We start from the raw sequence: 6,914 nt of genomic DNA on the forward strand, positions 1-6,914 counted from the left end.
GCCAGAGGTCCCGCAATGACCCCTGCTAGTTCCTTCAGCACTCTGGGGTGGAGATCATCAGGACCTGCAGATTTAAATATATCTAGTCCCTCCAGAAGTTACCTGACAAGGTCCTCATTAACCCTAGGCCTGGGTGTGCCACCCACAGGGCCCTCGGGGGGCGGGGGGGGGCAGTGAGGGAGATATCCGGGTCCCTCCTCAGAAATACGGAGGCAAAGAAATTGTTGAATACGTCAGCTTTACCATCAGGTGACATGACCAGACTTCCTAGTGTCCTGCAGAGGCCCCACGTTACTTGGCACCTTCTTTTGCCCCCCTATGTATTTGAAAAAGGACTTCTTGTTGTCCTTGATCTGGGTTGCTAGTCCCAGCTCCATTTCTGCCTTGGCCTTCCTGACCGCCCCCCTACATTCCCGAGCTACCAAGGTATAGCCTTCTCTTCTAATGGCCCCTCCCTGCCAACGGGTGTACGCCTCCTTTTTTGTTTGGAAATGTTCCCGGATGCTTTTGGTGAGCCATGGGGGCCTTTGTGCCCTCTTGCCCCCTTTGATTTGTGTAGGGATTACTTCCCTTTGAGCTTGGAGGATCGTCTCCTTAAGGAGCGACCACTCCTCCTGGACACTCAACTCCCTCCAGCTCTGGGACCTCAGTGCTTCCCCCACTAGTCTTCTTACCTCATTAAAGTCCGCCCTTCTGAAGTCAAGGGCTGCTGCCTTGCTGGAGGCTTTCACCACCTTGCGCTGGATGGTGAATTCCAGCAGACGATGATCGCTATCGCCCAGGTGGTTGAGCACCCGCAGACCCCTCACCAGGTCATCGCCCATGGCCAGGACCAAATCCAACAAAGCGTCTCCCCTGGTGGGGCTGTGTACCTCCTGGGTTAGATGGAGGTCCTGTATGTCAGTTAAGAACCTGAGTGGGCGGTCAGACCTGGCTATCTGCTCCTCCCCGCAGACGTCTGGCAAGTTTAGGTCACCCATGACGACCACATCCTTGGACCTAACTATCTCTGTGAGCTGACTTAAGAATTCCTGGTCTTGATCTTCTCCATGGTTGGGTGGTCTGTAGTAGACCCCCACCATTAAGTCCCTTTCATCCCGACCCCCTTGTAGTCTAACCCAGAGCACTTCCGTTTGCTCCTCCTCTGACCCAGTGATACACATTGTGGATGTGTGTTGCTCTTTGACATAGGGCGCCACACCCCCACCCTTCCTACCTGTCCTATCTTGCCTGTAGCCCTTGATATTCACTGCCCAGTCATGCGTTGGGTCCCACCACGTTTCGGTAAGCCCCACTATGTCTGGGTTGATGCTGGCTAGCAGGAGGACTAGTTCCTCATGCTGCGGGCATTAGTATAGAAGCATTTGAGGCCTCCTGAGCATGAATGGACTGCCCCCCTAATCCCAGCAGTACCCAGGCCCATGTCACTTACCCCATTACCTGTTTCTCTTGTCATCGGTTTAGGCTGGGCTGCTCCTGCAGGCGATGCTTGGCTTGCTTGTCTGAGGCTTCCTCTGCCCATGTCATCCCCTTCCTCCAACGAACCTAGTTTAAAGCCTGCCGGAGTCATGCTAGGAAGACAACATAGCCAGTTTGATTGTAAAGTATTGGTCAACCACAAATGCAGGAATTTGTGCTAATGCAGGGATTATTGGGGGAAAATCCATAGCCTATATTAGCTGGGAGCCAGACCTGATCGTTACAGTCGATTTTTAACTTTATAGTGCAGTTTAAAACTGCCAGGTAAAATACTATATTTATGGGGCTTTCAAAGATGAGTTTGTGCAAACGTAAAGCTATATCTTCTTGTAATGGGTATTTTTAGAAGTATTTATTTAGCCTTCACATGCTTGATTTGGCAAAAGCTTATTTAAGTAGTGTTCTCTGTGAATAAGTAATAAGAATATTTGCTAGAAAATTGCATCTCTGTCTTATTTCTTTGTTTTGCGTTTCTTGTATCTGACTTACTGGTGTCCTAAAGATCTGTCTATACAGTTCATAGGAAGTGAGGGTTAGAAGGGACCCGAGGAGATCATCTAGTCTAACCCCCTGCTCAAAGCAGAACCATCCTTAATTAGATAATTCCTGCTAAGGCTTTGTCTAGCCAGGTCTTAAAAACCTCCAAGGATGGAGAGTTCGCAACCTTTCTGGGTAATCTGTTCCAGTGCTTTACTACCCTCCTAGTGAGAGTTTTTACTAATATTGAACCTAAACCTCCTTTGTTGCAACTTGAGACCATTGCTCCTTGTTCTGTCACCTGCCACGACTGAGAACAGTCTTTGGAACCATCCTTCAGGGAGTTGAAAGCTGCTATTAAATCCCCTCTCTTTTCTTCTTCAGACTAAATAAGCCCAGTTCCCTCAGCCTCTCCTCAGTCATGCCCCCCAGCCTCACCATTTTGGCTGCCGTCTGCTGGACTCTCGCCAGTTTGTCCACATTCTTTCTATAGTGGGGAGCCCAAAACTGAACTCGCAGTACTCCAGATGTGGCCTTGCCAGTGCTGAATAGAGGGGAATAATCACTTCCCTTGACCTGCTGGCAGCCCTCTTACCCCTGCAGCCCAGTATGCCGTTAGCCTTGGCATCAAGGGCACACTGCTGGCTCATATTCAGCTGATTGTCCACTGTAACCCCCAGGTCCTTTTCTGCAGAGCTGCTGCCCAGCCAGTCAGCCCCCAGCCCGTACTGATGCCTGGGATTGTTCTGTCCTAAGTGCAGGACTTTGCACTTGTCCTTGCTGAACCTCATGGGATTTCTTTTGGCCTAATCCTCCAATTTGTTTAGGTCTTCCTGAATCCTAACCCTACCCTCCAGCATATCTACTACTCCTTCCCTCCCACCCACCCCCAAACTCCTCCCAGCTTGGTGTCACCTGCAAGCTTGCTAAGGGTGCACTCTGCTTCCAGGTCATTGAAGATATTGAACAAAACCGGTTCCAGGACCAACCCTTGGGACACTCCACTTCATACTGGCTGCTAACTAGACGTAGAGGCATTGATTAGTACCCTCTGACCCCAATGCTCCAGCCAGTTTTCTGTCTACCTTACAGCCTGTTCATCCAACCTATTCTTTCTTAGCTTGCTTGTGAGAATGTTGTGGGAGACTGTATCAAAAGCCTTGCTAATGTCAAGGTACACCACATCCACTGATCTCCCCACATCCACAGAGCCTGTTATCTCATCATAAAAGGCAATCAGGTTGGTCAGGCACAACTTGCCCTTGGTGATGTTGTTCTCATAGTGCTTGGATCTTATTAAAACATAAGCAGTTGGGTAATATGCATTGGTTTAAATTTTGGAGGTAGGCCCCAAATGTTGCCGAATTTTGGGGCTATTTTTTCCTGTTAGGGGTCTTGAGCCAGATCAGTCCCACAGCTGCATAGTCCTAAAGCAGATCTCCTTGGCTGGGAACAGGCATAGCTAAAAAGTAAATCAGGGCATCCTGCTGCTTGGTAGAATGCCACTGGGGGAAGGTAGTATTGGCACTCCCTGTCTTACGTTCAATTCTAGGTTTGAGTCTCTGAGTTGTTGTTTTTTAATGTTTTATTTTTAAACAGTCGCCCATTTCCTGATGGATGCACACTGTTCACTGTAGGCAGTTCATTTTAGCATTTACATGAATTCTTCATGTAACTGCATTTTCTGCATTTTTCTATGCACTTCCAGCTATGCTTTGTCAGTACTTTTGAGTTCTTACCCAAAGACGAGTAAATTCTAGTGTTCTGTGCTAATCAGAAAATGCCATATTGCTACCTTCAAATGCAACATTTTAAACTTTCTGAATGGATTTCAAATGTGTGTTTTTAATCCTAACACATCCTTGCAGTTAACAGATTCCATTAAAAGGAAAAAACCCTAAGTGTTCTAAATATAATTTCTATAAGTTCTATAATTGAAAGCTGTACTGTCAAGACTAAGGTTTATTGGACCTGGTAGTTGCTTCCTGATCTGGAAATGTTCTGATTTTTTTTCTCCTCCCTTTTCTGGTAATTTTGATTCACCCCCATAAATATATTGGTAGCGCAGTTGCAAAAAGAAAGAATGCTTAGTGTATTTATATTAACCTGCTTTTGAGAGATATCTTTTATAGAATGAGTGTTTTGGTTTGTTTATACTGTAAGTAGTCAGCTTGGTTCCCTTTTTCTCATCTGAAAGCTCTAGGTGAAATGTGTATGTAACATGCATTTAATATGAAAAGAAGAAAACCCAATTAATTGACTTCCAGGCTTGTTTTAATTTCGCTAACAATTTGTGCCTACTTCTGAGTACAGTACTCTCTGCTTTTACAACAAATACAACTAGCTTTTAGAAGACCAAAGAAGAGAATGGCTCTTAAACATAGTTAAAATCATAAATATTTTTTTTATAAGCAATGCATAAATAATTAAAACAGTTTTTGCAAAAATCTTTAGGTCATCTTTAGTACATCAGTGTCTTTTTTTCAGTTGGTCCAACTTAGGAAGTTTTATGTAAAAAGAAGTAAGCCAATTTCCTTTTTGGCAAGATGAATAACTGCACACCATAACCCTAGAAATATCTGAGGAAGTCTTGAAGAGAAATGCAAAAAGAGGCTAAGAGGGATGCCGAAGATTTTTCGCTAAAAACGGATGATACTCAAAAAGCAGCTGATGCAGGTGATAGCTGTGAAATGCACAAAGGCATCAAATGAGCAATTGATCTAGTCATGAAGAACACCGTTCTGTTGAAAGACTTGAACAGAAATGTCATTACTGATCAACAAAAAGAACTTGAGTTGAATTGAACACTATGGAATTATACTCCTGTGGGACCTGAAATCAAACACGAAGAGCTCAAAGGATTACCACAGTTTGAAGTTATGATGGATTTAGACAATGAGCCTACATTAGAAGATTTACAGAAAGCCATTAAATCAATTCCAGGGAGCAAGTCATCTGGCAACAACTGTTTGCCTGCTGAAATTTACAAATGTGCCAATGATGAATTACTTCGAAAGCTTCATGAAGTTATACTGCCCTGGAAAGAGGAAGCAGTACTGTAAGATTTCAAAGATGCCCAGTTTGTACAATCATACAAAAACAAAGGTGATGGAAGTGACTGTGACTGCTATAAAGGTATTTCCCTTTTGAACATCGTTAGAGCAGTTGTCACTTGCATCATGCTCCCTAGGCTGCAATCTCTCGGTGAAAAAAATCTATCCTGAAAGTTGGTGTGGTTTTTGCTCAAGACGTTCCACTATTGGTATATGATATTTTTGATCAAGCAACTGCAAAAGAAGTGTAGAGGAAAAACTAATATTACTTGTACATTGCCTTCATCAACATGACAAAGGCCTTCCATACAGTCAGGCAGGGACATTTATATTCAAGGACAGCAGTGATGGCATGCATCTTTGAACCAGACTAGATGGAAGCTTGTTCTACATTGCGAGGTTTTGCATAAAAACCAAGGTGCAAGAGCTGGTTCTGAGAGATTTCCTGTTTGTGGATGATCTGTCCTTGGTTGCCTGCAGTGAATCTTCCCTGCAAAAACTCTCGGGCAGATTTCTGAGTCATGCAAGGGTTTCAAGATGGTAATTGGTCTCAAGAAGACGGTGATCGTGTACCAAGGGGTGGAAGAACTGATATACGACATTGTCCAGGAGGATAAATCTCTTGGTGGTGTTGACAGTTTTTGCTGCTTTGATTCTACAATCTTGGATATCTTCAAAGACAGAAATGACTAACAAAAATGGAAAGCGGCTAAGAATTTTGGGCTATTACAGAAATGTGCATGAAATAACAGCAAACTATCAGCTAAGGTGAAGGTACAAATCTGAGAGTTGTGTGCCATCATCCCTGCATTATGGTTCAGAAATATGGATACAGCAAGAGAACAGCTTCCACATGAGATGCCTGTGTAAGATCCCAAAAATAAAGTTGGAAGACCAAATACTGAACCCAGAGGTGCTGGAGTGCACAGGATTGACAGACTTAGAAACCACTATCAAGAAAAGGAGGTTGCAATGGATCAGCCATGTCAGAATTGGACAAGACTGTATCCCCCCAAGAATATTTTGTATACTGAGCTTTGAAACGGCTCTAGAAAGTGGGGTCATCCTCTATGGTGGTACCACAATGTGTGCAAAATTATATAAAGTCATTCAGTGTCAATGTAGAAAGCTGGAAAGAGGGCAGAATCCCATTCTAGAAGGAATATCTGGCACTCAACACACAGTGGCTTTGATCCAGAGGATAGAAGCAAAGTGAGAAAAGAAAGCAGCTTGCTATAAATTTAGACTCCCAATTTAGACAACATACAGATCTGTGAAACTTGTAACAAGCTGTGTCACTCTCAAATTGGGTTTGTCAGCCACAAATAGATTAATCAGGCATCTGACTAGATCTCTTGTATGTACACCACGATCCAAAGGATTGATGGTTGCCTACTACTAGACCCTAAACTGGAAGTCTTAAGGGGAGAGCAGAAAGGAAAAGATAGGAATTCTCTACTTAAAAATACAGACTTACTGTTTAGCTTATGGGTAAATGAAAACCATCTGCATAAAGAAGTTTTTGTAACAGAATTTAAATTTTAATGTGCAATAGCAGTATGTCTCCATCAAGATGAAACACTGGGCTGTAGCTCTGACCATTTTCAATTGCTAGCCAAATTCATTCTCTCTCTGTGTCTTGCTCTAATTGCACATTGAGTGCTTGGGTATACTCGGTTTTGATTATTATGATTATTAAGTATGCTAATCATTCCACATAGGTTTGCTATATTTACATTTTGTTCAAGATTTCAAATGAGGGGTGGTTCCACATAAAGTGCATTTAACAGGCAAGTTGAAATCACTTCTGGAAACTGAAGCCAGTTAGTTTTTAAGTTTCGTTTGATACCTGTTTTTCAAATTGTGCACTCTGCTGGGTTAGTGGCATACTTCAGCATTCAGCAG

The 6,914-nt window shown here is 43.5% G+C and overlaps 1 protein-coding gene across 3 annotated transcripts in view; it reads left to right on the forward strand.

The window, feature by feature from the left end:
• PPP1CB (protein phosphatase 1 catalytic subunit beta) overlaps positions 1 to 6,914 on the forward strand; it is a 54,107-nt gene that overhangs the window by 42,054 nt on the left and 5,139 nt on the right. The gene's annotated exons all lie outside the window — the stretch shown is intronic.

The sequence above is a fragment of the Alligator sinensis genome, unplaced genomic scaffold, assembly GCF_000455745.1.
Source record: "Alligator sinensis unplaced genomic scaffold, ASM45574v1 scaffold138_1, whole genome shotgun sequence".
Classification (NCBI taxonomy): domain Eukaryota; kingdom Metazoa; phylum Chordata; order Crocodylia; family Alligatoridae; genus Alligator; species Alligator sinensis.